Source organism: Pangasianodon hypophthalmus, chromosome 17 (genome assembly GCF_027358585.1).
Source record: "Pangasianodon hypophthalmus isolate fPanHyp1 chromosome 17, fPanHyp1.pri, whole genome shotgun sequence".
NCBI classification, from domain to species: Eukaryota; Metazoa; Chordata; class Actinopteri; order Siluriformes; family Pangasiidae; genus Pangasianodon; species Pangasianodon hypophthalmus.
In genome coordinates, this window is record NC_069726.1 from 8,762,277 (window position 1) to 8,775,496 (window position 13,220).

The following is a 13,220-nucleotide window of genomic DNA, read 5'->3' on the forward strand; positions in this document are numbered from 1 at the left end:
AAAAAGCAGACATGCCTGTTATTCTCTCATCCTCACAAGTGTATTGCAATAACAAACAGGCTTTGCTGTCTGTCTAATGCAAACTTTAACATAATGAAGTTTTATGTTGAAAAAACATTTAGAATAATCTTTAGAATTATTCTTGTCAGACATGATGTTGATCCAAAAATCTCTGTTTAGAGATAAGACATAAATAATAAGCTAGTCGGCTACAGTACATGGGAGAGAAAATATAAAGCTATTTACAAATAACAAGGATTTAAAATTAACATTTCAGTTCTGGGACAGTTAAGGATGATTATATTTTCTTTTGCATTTTTTTTCCTAGCAAAATATTGCTCATTTCCGGTTTTCATTTTCATTCAATGAACCGGTTTGGCACCCTGGTACCAAGACACCTAATCTCTCTTTTACTCACTTTTACAAGCTCATTGGTATTTAAATCACCTTCAGATGGGCCCAAAAGACCTTCTGCAGAATTCACTGTGATTTTGCTTTTCTGAATGATAACCGCAGGTGGTGGGGAAATAACCTTTAAGTGTTGCAGAATTTCCCCTCAAACTCATTTGTGGTTTTACACTTCATACCAGAATTGTGGTTTAACATCTTTTTAAAACTTTTTTTTATGTTTATACATTCACATATGTAGAGGAAATGTCCTTGTGTGACATATCAGAAAAAAAAAATTAAATGAATTATTATTATTGCTTTTGTTAGAAAAGATTCTTTCAAAAGTGCTTCTGTCATTATACTGTCATTATACAGTCATCAATATAAAAAAAGATTTCATAATATGTAGGTTTTAATTTATCGGTTTTACTATAACGATATGTGCAAACATAGGCATTTACAATTACAAGAACATGCAAATATTGCTGACATTTAAACCAGTTTCTGTTTATGCTGTAATATATGAAATATTATATATATATATATATATATATATATATATATATATATATATATATATATATATATATATATATAAAGTTATCATCGTTAGATGAATACTGGACTACAATAGTTACATCAAACTACCTAGACTTTGAAACTTCACCAGAGACTACAGGCTCTATTTTCATGCTACTGCAAGTGCAATTTACATGTTAATTGGCAGCTTAGACATGCGAATTTAGACACTGCTTTGACTCATTTAAAGTCCGTACAAAACCTGACCAAACCAACTGCTTTGGGAACCAAAATTGCTGGGCTGGACCAGTCACTATGAGACTCCTTGATTACTCCCTTATCGAGCATGGCCTTGAGCTCATCTTGAACCACCTGTTCTTTTGTGTTCTGGTAGAAGGTGGAGGCAGCTGTGTACCACCACCCCTGTGGGAGTCTGTATGAGGTGCTCTATGAGATTAAGGGACCGGGGTGGACTGAGCTGCTGTTTTTAGATTTACCTCCAGTCCCAGCTCCTCCCTCTCTGGCACTACTGTCCCCAATGCCACAGGGACCACCTCCCTCCATGGTTTGAGGAGATCCGTTTGCCTTACCTCATAGTCGACGTCCCTGACTTGCCATGTGACCTCAAAGCATCCTTGCCACTTTCCAAGTAATTTGGAGCTTGATGTGGGTAGCAAAATGAGCACATTATCTCCAATTGCAAACTCCTGTAGCCGAGTACCCCGTTATATTGCCAGGCTTAACGTTCTTGCACCTGAAACAAATTCTCCTGTGTTATGTGACTTAAGGTGTGGAGTTTTGCTCTCAGGTCAAGAATGTACTGAATTTCATTTTTACTGTTGGAAGGTCCCTCAATTTTCCCGAATGACGTCAAGGATGCCGTGAGGCTTCCGCCCATACAATAATTAAAAAGGGGAAAACCCTGTGGAGGCTTGCAGGACCTCTCGTACTTCGAATAACAGAGGATCTAGCCACTTATCCCAATTCTGGTGCATCGTCATGAATGAACATATGAATCATGTTTTTAAGCATTTGATTAAACCGTCCGACCAGCCCATCCATCTGTGGATTGTAAACACTGGTGCGAATCGATTTAATCCCTAGCAATTCGTAAAGCTTGAATAGTTTTCATGGCATGAGAGACATGCCCTGATCAGTCAGGATCTTTTTTGGGATCCCAACTTGGGAGATAACATGGAAGAGTGCCTCCACATTACGTGCGGAGCTGTTGTGGAGAGGCACTGCTTCCAGGTATCGCGTGGCATAGTCCACTAGAACTAACATCAAACAATGCCCTTGTGCAGTTCGATGTAATGGCCCAATGAGGTCCATCCCAATTCTTTCGAAGGGGACCTCTATTAATGGAAGAGGGTGCAATGGTGCTTTTGGGGTGGCCACCGCATTCACAACATGCCGTGCACCACCTGTGAACATCGCCGCGAATGCCTGGCCAATAGAAGAGAGTCATGAGCTGGTTCAATGTTTCGTCCTGTCCTAAGTGCCCTGCCATCTGATTATGGTGAGTTGCCTGGTATAAAAATTCCCAGCGGCTTTTCTGAACCATGTTGGACTCCTGATTGGAAGGTTGAGAGTTCAAATCCCAGTACCACCAAGCTGCCACTGCTGGGCCCCTGAGCAAGGCCCTTAACCCTCAACTGCTCAGTTGTATAAATGAGATAATTGTAAGTCGCTCTGGATAAGGGCGTCTGCCAAATGCCATAAATGTAAATGTAAATGTAACCAGCAATTGGGTCATTTCTTCCTGTGTTTGCGTGCCCTGCATCACTTGATATAATCTGTCCTTAATAATCAAAAAATAGGGGTGGGAGAGTGCAATATTAGACTGAATTTGCTGGCCATCGATTACTCCCACTTGGTCGAAGGCATGTCTCATCGTGTGACTGCTCCAAGGGGAAATCCCCAAGTTGAATCCGTGTTGAGAGGGGAGGAGCAGCGCCGGTTCCACTCTTTGTGTCCCCCTGATGTGGACCTGACGTCGACATCGACGGCCCTGGCACCGCCTCCCCAGCCAATGGTGCACACATTCCACACCGTCTCTCACTACTGCAGGACTCATCCACAAACATTTCTTTCACTAATGCTCGAAACAGTGGTCTCCAGGATTAGTGGATGGGTGAAGTCAGCTCCACTATACAGTCAGGTCTGGAAGTATTTGGACAAAGACAGAGTTTTGCCTTTATACACCACAAAGGATTTGAAATAAAACAATCAAGATGTGAGTGAAGTGTAGACTTTCAGCTTTATTATAAGAGGTTCCACAAAAATTTACCATTTAGGAATTACAGCCATTTTCAACAAAATACCTCAATTTTCAGGGGCTCAAAGGTATATGGATGAAGTGACATAATTGCAAATATAACCATAATTTTAATACTTGAATGATACCAGTGGTTTGCACCTTGTTGTAAACCCTCTGTATTTACTTTCATGAAGGTGTCTCTTGATCGTAGATTTTAACAATGATAAGCCTACCTTCTTCAGGGTATTTTTGACTTCTGTTGATGTTGTGAAGGGGTTTTTCTTCACCAAGGAAAGGATTCTGCGATCATCCACTTTGGTTGTCTTCCGTGGTCTTCCAGGCCTTTCGATGTTGTTGACCTCACCAGTGCTTTTTTTCTTTTTAAGAATGTACCCAACTGTTGATTTGGCCACACCTAAGGTTTTTGCTATCTCTCTTATAGATTTATGTTGTTTTTTTCAGCATAATGATGGCCTCCTTCACTTGCATTGAGATCGGTAGCTCCATTCGAACAGCTGCCAAATGCCAACTCAATACCTGATATCAACTCCAGACCTTTTATCTGCTTCATTTGTCTTGAAGTAACGAGGGAATGGACTGCACCTAGTCAGTTAATTTCTTATCAGTCAATTGTCCAAATACCTTTGAGCCCCTGAAAATGGAAGTACTTTGCTTAAAATGGCTGTAATTCCTAAATGGTAAATCCCATATTTTTGTGGAACCTCTTAAAATAAATCTGAATGTCTACACTTCGATCACGTCCTGATTGTTTTATTTCAAATCCATTGTGGTGGTGTATAAAGGCAAAATCACAAAAACTCTGTCATTGCCAAATACTTCTGGACCTGCCTGTATGTTTTGGTCCCCGGAATTTAATGATGGACACCAACAGATATTTGTGAACATCCCCATGCACATACCTCACCATCACCAAATATGGGTGAAGCTCTGACACAGGTCTAGCTATGACCGTATAATTAAAAAGGAAGGCATGAGGGCACCCAGACATGAGGGCACCTGAGGATGGCCCCTCCACCATCAACAAACCTGAGTGAACTACATCAAAAGATCCTTGTTTGCCATAACTCTCTATGCCCATGGCCGTCCAGATCCTTTGCCCAAGAGAAAAGCTATTTAATAAAAACCTAGACTTGAAGATGGAGACTGTATCTGAGTCCCAAACATTAATTGGAAGGCTATTCCACAGCTGGGGTCTTTGTAGGAAAAAAGGTCTATCCCTTTATTCTAGGTATTAAGCCTGCACCTTTAGATCGAAGATAGAAGCAGGCATGGCAGATTATAATAGACCAAAATTTTGATAATAGACCAGAAAGTTTAAACACGTTACCCCAATCATATCCATACTACAGTGCTTTATAGACCATTCGTATTTTGCAATCAATGCTAAATTTTATTGTGGGGCCAGTGTAGTGTGGATATCTACATGAGCTTCAAATTAGAGACTGGGGTCAATAATTACACCAAGGTCTTTCACTGCTGCACATGATGTACCTGAAAGGCCATCCAGATTAATACATTATCTAGAGTGTAGCAGAACATTTACTGTAAACATTTAGTCATCTGATCATGCTCTGTAGGGTCAGAGTGCACACCTCCCCCCCCCAGTTGATAAATTTCGGAGATTTTCAATAAATGGGCACAGTAGCCAACGTGAATGTACATTCGATATGGATGATATAAAAAAGTCTACACATCCCTGTTAAAATGGCAGGTTTTTGTGATGCAAAAAAGGAAACCAAGATAAATCATGTCTGACAGTTTTCCATTTTTAATATAGCAACTAGCAAATTTCAAGGGAAAAACAAATAGAAATGTTTTAGGGAAAAAAAAGAAAAAAAACTTACAATAACCTGGTTGCACAAGTGTGCACACCTTTTCATAATGGGGCATATGACTGTGCTCATAATTAATCAATCACATTCAAACTCAGGGTCAAAAGTAATTATCATACACCTGTCATCAACTAAGTGATTCTGATTATCCCCCAAAAAAGATCAGCTGTTTCTGTAGGATTTTCTTGACATCTTCTTGGTTTCATCTGACTGCTGAAGCCATGGTCCTCAAAGAACGTACAAAGCAATGTATGCATGGGATCTAATTGTCTAACAGTATCAGAAGAAGGGTACAAGAATTTCCAAAACATTAGATGTACCATGAAACACTGTGAAGGCCATCATCAACAAGTGGAGAAAATGGGGTACCACATTGGCATTATCAAGACAAGGACTTGACACTTGCCATAAATTCCTTCAGCTCCTTTAATGATGCCGTAGATGTCTTGGCAGCCTCCCTAATAAGTTTTCTTCTTGTCCTTTTGCCAATTTTGAAGGGATGTCCTGTTCTTGGTAATGTCACTGGGGTGCCCCATTTTCTCCACTTGACTTGGATTTGTGCTTTGGGTTGTTATTGTGCTGGAAGGGGAAATGTTTCTTAATTTTCAGCCATGTAATAAAGGCCGGCAGATTTTGTCCCAAAACAGATTAATATTTAGAACTTTCCATGATTCCCTCTATCTTACATTTACATTTATGGCATTTGGCAGACGCCCTTATCCAGAGCGACTTACAATTATCTCATTTATACAACTGAGCAGTTGAGGATTAAGGGCCTTGCTCAAGGGCCCAGCAGTGGCAGCCTGGTGGTGCTGGGATTTGAACTCTCAACCTTCCGAGCAGGAGTCCAATGTCTTAACCACTGAGCTACCACTTCCCTTACTTGACTATAGTGGGCACTCCCTGCACACAACAATCTCTCCTGAACCTTCACATGTCTGGGCTATGGGGTAGGGTGGCTATACAGAAGCCAAAGATACAGTCATGGGAAAAATAAAATACACCCTACTTCAATTCTATGTTTTTATTTATCAGGGCCTGAATAATAATTATGTGGTCCTCACCGACCACTAAAAATAATTAAAAAAAACTCACATGACAACAAAAAATCACAACAGATTTCAGCATGTAGTCATTGCTTCCCAACAAAGTAAACCAACATTCAGAAACCAGCTGTGAAAAAAGTACTCTGTTCCTCTTCCACAATCATTAAGACAGTAATTAGCAGCCAGGGGTTACTAATGAAATGCACAAGATTAGTTCATGATCAAGAAGTGTGTCTACCTCTATAAAAGCAGTACTTTTGGCAGTTTGGTGTTCCAGAGCACTAAATCATGTGTATCTAAATAATGCCAAGAAGAAAAGACATCAACCATGACCTCAGAAAAGCAATTGTTGCTGCTCATCAATCTGGGAAGGGTTATAAGGCCATCTCCAGACAATTTGTTATTAACCATTCTTCAGTGAGAAGGATTGTTTACAAACAGAGATCCTTCAAGACAGTTGCCAGTCTTTCCAGGATTGGATGTCATAGAATTCAGTCCAAGGTCAGATTGTTTAATGCTCAGAGATAAAGAAAAACTCAAGTGCTACATCAAGTAACATACAGGCCTCTGTAAGCACATTAAATGTTTATGTTCATGACAGCACAATAACAAAAAAAAAAGCTGAACAAGTATCATTTTCATGGAAAGGTGGCTAGCGAAAAGCTCATTCTGTCTAAAAAGAATATGGCAGTATGACTTAGGTTTGCAAACTTGCATTTGAACAAACCACAAAAGTTCTGGAACAGTATGCATTGAACTAATGAGACCATGGTGGAGATGTTTGGTCATCATGTACAGAAACATGTATGATGAAAACCAAACACAGTGTATCACCACAAACACCTCATACCTCCATGCATCATGGTGGAAGCTGGGACCTGGGAAACTTGCTGTCATTGAGACAATGATGAACTCCACTTTATACCAAAATATTCTCGAGATAAATGTGAGGCCATCTGTCCAGCAGCTTAGGCTAGTCGAAATTGGGTCATGCAACAGGACAATTATCCCAAGCACACCAGCAAATTGACATCTGAATGGCTAAAGAAGAAAAACAAAATCAAGGTGTTGGAATGGCCAAGTCAAAGTCCAGACCTCAACCCCATTGAAATTGTGCAGAGTGTTCTTAAGAGAGCTGTGCATAAACAAATGCCCTCAAAAATCAATGAACCTAAGCAAAATTGAGGGCCAATATTTTTCTAAGATGATGTGAGAAACTGAAAAAACTTCTACAGAAAACATTCACTTCAAGTTATTGATGCTAAAGGTGGTTTTATGTGTTACTGAATTATAGGTGATCTTATATTTTCCCACCTTGTTTCTGAATGTTGGTTTACTTTTGGGGGAAAAAATTACTACAATTACTATTTAGGCCCTGTTAAATAAAAACCTAGAACTGAAGGAAGGTGTACTTTCTTTTTCCCATGACTGTATGTTTGGCGCAAAAAACAAGACAGTCTTTCATTTAAAGAACACCATATCCACAGTGAAAATGCTTGCCACATCATGCTATGGGGCTGCCTCTCTTCAGCTGGGACTGGGGCTCTAGTCATGATATATGCAATCATGGATAGCTCTAAATACCAGTCTATTTTGTACCAAAACCTGCAGGCCTCTGTTACAGGGCTGAAAATTAAGAAAAATTTCACCTTCCAGTATGATAACAGCACAAAGCGCAAATCCAAGTCGACAAAGGAATGGCTTCAGAAGAAGAAGATCAGAAGTCAGAATGACCCAGTCAGAGCCCAGATCTAACTCCTATTGAAAACCTGTGGAATGAGTTGAAGAGCGCTGTACACAGGAGAGCCCCTCACAATTTGAAGAGTGGAATACAATTGCCAAATCAAGAAGTGATAAGTTAGTAGTCTCTTACTCAAAAAGACTGAGTGCTGTATTACAACCAAAAGGTGCTTTAACAAAATATTAGTTAAGGGGTGTGCACACTTGTGCAACCAGGTCATTGTAATCATTATAATCTACATCTTAAAATAAAAATTAAAATTATTTAAATGTTTAATATTTAACAATACATATTACAGGGAGAATAAAAGACACTACATGGCCTAATGGACAGGCTGGCCCTGTGTGTGTGTGTGTGTTTGCAGGGTGCAGCCAGCACTTTAGGGAGCGCTCTACCCAAACTCTGTGGCCTGGGCTGCTTGGATGATGAAGAAGAGGGAAAGGAATTTTTGAGGAATTTGAGCAGATGCTGGAACAGGTGTATAAAGGTATTTCTTTTTTTTTCTTTTTGATATCCCTCACTTTTCCTCACCTGGTGAGTGCTATATTCCTATCCTCTTTTGTGTTTCATGGTCTTTCTGATTTGTTCAGCTGTCTCGCAACACCTCTAATTTTGTCTAGATCATATACATTTTTATCGCTACAGAGAGAGTACAACAGTTTACACACAAATAAGCAGAAAATCTATTTCAGGCACACTTTGGGCATTTTCACACTTCTGAATATTCAAGTCCATACTTGACTTACTGGACTAATTCTGGACTAATACTGGACTAATTCTGTGCTCATTTGGGGACAGGGCTCATAATAGCAGGTTTGCCTTCACATAGAATAATTCCTACTGAACTGTGGCAAGACTGAGCATAAATCACTTTTGTGCACTCCGGTGCACAAAACAGTGGATTGTGATACCTTCAGTCCTGCCCTGTGGAGGTTGTTTTTGATGTCACTGACTGTTGTTTTTGGGTTTTTGTTCACAGCTCTCACTGTTTCTGTCATCAACTGCTGTTGTTTCCCTTGGCCAACCTGCTCAATGTCTGATTGTTAGTACACCAGTGGTTTCTTTTTCAAGACATTCCAAATTGTTGTACTGGTTGTGCCCAATGCTTGTGCAATGGCTCTGATCGATTGTTCCTCTTTTCTCAGCTTCAAAGCTGCTTGATTTTCTTCTATAGACAGCACTCTGGGCTTCATGTAGGTTTATCCTTTCTAAAAAAATTTGCAGTCTTTACAGGCGAAACCCAGGGCTCAAACCAAAAGTAGACATTGGAGCTATTAATTGTTTAAACAATCAAGCTAACAGGGCACATGCGGGCAACACGAAACACCTGTCAGTCACATGTTCCAATAATTTTGTTCACTTGAAAATTGGTGGGTCCAAACAAATCTCTAAGGGGTGGGTGCAATGTTCTAAGTTGTTTAACACATCTAGATGTAAATCTCAGGAAAAGAAATCTGAAATTCTGATCTATTGTCTCATATTCATCTTTCGATCTAAAAACCCAAATGTCTTCAGTATATAGCAAAAACAAAAGAACTGGCCATTCCAATACTTTCCTAGGGGACTGTATATTAGGACTACGATGCATTTTAAATGAAATAAGGTTGTGGTCTGCTACCTCTTTGTTCACAAAGGACTTGGTACTAAAGTTTGTGCAACTTGCCTTATGAAACAACTGAAAATGCAGCTATGCAGTGGCATTTGCTAGAAAAAGCTTTTTTGCTGGCCATCAGGATGGTCAGATGAGAATTACATGCATTATCAGTCATCACACAGTATCTAGTTTGGGGACCTTGCATCTTTTGAAAGCTCTCAAGTTCTATGTGGAAGTTACTGCTAGCTGATAGGTGACTAAAAAGCTGTTTGTTTTCTTTGGGTAGCACCATGAAGGAATTCCACTGTCTAAAGTCCAGTTAGCCCTTTGGGTAAATTAAGTGATTCCATAATTTTTGAACAGGTCAGGTTGCCTTCTTCCACTAAATGCCCTTCAACCCATTCTATGACTACCTCCAGGGCAGTGGAGTAGCCAGGAATTAATTTCAGGGTGGGGTGAGGAAGTATGCTAAATAAAATCACTGCATGATCTGTACAGTTAAATTAAAAAGTGTGATACACTCATGGATGCCAGACAGTAGAAGAATTATGATGTACCATCAACCAATCTTGCCATATTAATGTAATATAGTAGTATAGTATCTTGTCATATTAATTATGTAATATAGAATTTTGCCTTATAAAACCAACTTTATCCTTGTTTTTATCCTCCTGCATAGACATCCAGTACTTTCTTAGCTGTCACCTCCATATCCCTATGCTAAGAGTATAGCTGGCTGGTACAGTGGATACAAAAGTCTATACACCCCTGTTAAAATGGCAAGTTTTTGTGATGGAAAAAAAAAACCAAGATAAATCATGTCAGAAATTTTCCCACCTTCAATGTGAAATTACAACTTATACAAATTAAGTGAAAAACAATTAGAAACATTTTAGGGAAAAATAGGAAAAATAAAAAAGTTACAATAACCTGGTTGCATAAGTGTGCACACCTTTTTATAACCGGGGATGTGGATGTGTTGAATGAACCAATTATATCCAATCTCATGTTCAAAAGTAATTATCATTCAGCTGTCATGAATTAAATTATTTTGATTAACCCCAAATAAAGACCAATTGTTTCTGTTGGATTTTCTTGACATCTTCTTGACAGTTTTATCTGACAGTTGCAGCCATGGTCTGCAAAGAGCTGACAAAGCCTGTATAGGATCTCACTGTTGAAAGGAATCAATCAGGAGAGGGGTACAAAAAAATTTCCAAAACATTAAATGTACCATGGAACACCATGAAATCCATCATCAACAAGTGGAGGTAATGGAGAAAAGATCTGACATGATTTATCTTAGTATCATTCTTTAACTGCAGGAAAACCTGCAATTTATACTTTTTATATCCATTGTCCATATCCATTATATCCAAACTCAAACCCGAAATCCTACCCAGATATGCCTCTGCTCCTAGGTGTCATAAGTGGATATTTGTAAGGCATGGAGCTCACCATCTAACTTCATCAGATTTTACAGACTGAATATTGCTTCATCGCAACCCATGTGCTCTGTTATGTGTCTGAGTAATGCTCCTGCTCAGCAGAATACAGGATCAGTACGAATTTTTTATCCTCAATAGAGGACATTGTGATTCTCATTTTCAATATTTCAATAGTTTCCTTCACTAGTTTTGAAGGAAACAGTCCTCTTCACACTTCCACTTGGGTTCATGGTCTTAGGCTAGTGACACACAAGTGACTTTGCTATAGGTGCTCAGCAGTCAAATGAGCAAACAGGAATAATCCACTAGTTCCACTCAGTTGTAGAACAATAGTTACATACATAACCCCTTCATTGAACTCTGTTTTTTCCTCTTTTTCAAATGGAGACGTTTTATTGTATTTTAATATTCCATAGTTCCTAAATCTAAATTTTGTTACTAAAGCATTGTTTTTTTCTGAATTTTTTATGTCAGCACAAAAAAGGTTAAATCTTGTGAATCCAGCAATTAAAGGGTTAACCTGCCCATGACCTAGACACAAAAGGATTAGTGGGTCTGTGAATTTTCGGTAGCCAACTCCCAGGCAAGTAAATCTGGAACTGGACTGAATGGCGTCTGTGCTAGGTAGTGTGTGTGTGTTTGTGTGTGTGTGAGTGTGTGTGTGTATGTGCGCACCTCCCCCTGGCCCCTGCTCCACTCCTCCTCCCAGTTCTGTGGTTAGCCCTGCCCCTGTTCATCACATGACTTCTCTGAAAGGCCCCCCTCCTGCTGCCTTCCCCCATGTTTCCAGTAAATTGCTTGAAAGGAGGGGGTGAGTCAGACCAGCTTCCCTTTAACCACAGCTTGTTAAAGAATTTGTCAACGTGGACTCCAGGGCACGCATGACCCCTCCCCTTTCCTTCTTGCAATAGATTTGAATGTTTTGCTCCATTCTTTGGAACGGTCTTTGGGTCGGATTACGTCAGGTACCCATAATCACTTAACTTCCTGTGACACACTGTAAAAAGGGTAGGCGAGAAGCACAGAGAGAGGGGAGGGGTAAAGAGAGAACTCAAAAAAGTGTGTGTGTGTGTGTGTGTGTTGTGGGGACACTAGACCATGCATCTGTCTAATTCTGAATTAAATGAGTTAAACACAGTAACTGAGTGCTTACTCAATTTTATCTTCTGTCTGTGTGTCAGTTTTGTTTGTCTACTTATGACAGCCTGTTGCAAAGTCACTCTTCCACACTGCTGTGTAAAACAGCTTTTGTTCAAGTAAGTACATACTTCTAGGTGACAACATTTATAGCAATATGGGCTAGTTTTTGTTAGGAATAAAAAAATTAAAAATTTATCTCAGTTGCACAAGTTGTTTTACCAGTAAATGTTAAGAAATGTCATACTTGAGATCAAGAACAGCAGAAACAAATTTTCCAAAGAGAGATGAAAACAAAGAAAAATTATTTGCTCCAAACTTGTATCAAAGGGCTAAGACTGAATCCCATAAAATTAAATACTGCTATGCTTTTGACAAGATATCCAATCATAATTGCTGCCCCAGGGGATGGAGGGGTGGGTGATGGTTGGCAGCAAAAGGCTTGCCAAACTTTTCCATGATGGGCACAAAATGGGCGAATAAGTATTTGTGCCTATTTTGACAAATGCCAAATAAAATAATTATTACAAAAGCACTGACATATAATTTAATTACAAAAATATTAAACATTATAACAACAATGCTTATAAAGGATGTGTAATAAAACCATTTACAATAAGATAAAGAATTAAGCATGGAGTGTTTGTAGAAGGTAGAGAATGTGAAACTTGCGAATGGACTTGAATGTTGTGATGTAGTCTCGACATTGCTCAGAAATTACTTGTGGCCGTGTACTCGTGGCATAATGCAATGAGAGTGGGTGGTTAATGTAGTTCTTTGTAGGGCTTTTGTAGTGGTTTAAACAATAGACATGTCTTGTTAACTGAAGCCTTATTGGGGATACCTATCAGTGTATTAGATCAAGAGCTAGGGTGAGTAAAAGTAAAATAGAATGGATGCAACTGCTATATGTAAGCACAGGCTTGGTGATTGGACAAAACTGCTTCTGAATTTCTTCTGATTGTCCAATCATAATAGTGCTATGTCTCCTCCATCCGCCTTTCCAACATTACTTGAATTTAATGCCATATTAGGTTTGATTTGGTCATATCCCCTCCCACTCCCAAACCAACAGACCACTCAAATTTCAATGCACTTTTAGGTCCTTGAAATTGCAAAAGCAAAGCGTATAAATGAATTATAGTTGAAGCTCATGGAATTAACTTATGATTTGCTTGGCCACCGATCACCATTTTTTCCCCCATTGTAATAGTAATGTTTTCATAATTATG

The 13,220-nt window shown here is 39.3% G+C and overlaps 1 long non-coding RNA gene across 1 annotated transcript in view; it reads left to right on the forward strand.

The window, feature by feature from the left end:
• Positions 1 to 13,220, forward strand: part of LOC128320954 (uncharacterized) — a 57,510-nt gene extending 44,290 nt beyond the window's left edge. The window contains exon 3 of the long non-coding RNA XR_008304540.1: positions 8,174 to 13,220. This is a non-coding gene — a long non-coding RNA (uncharacterized LOC128320954). The remainder of the gene's footprint in view (positions 1 to 8,173) is intronic.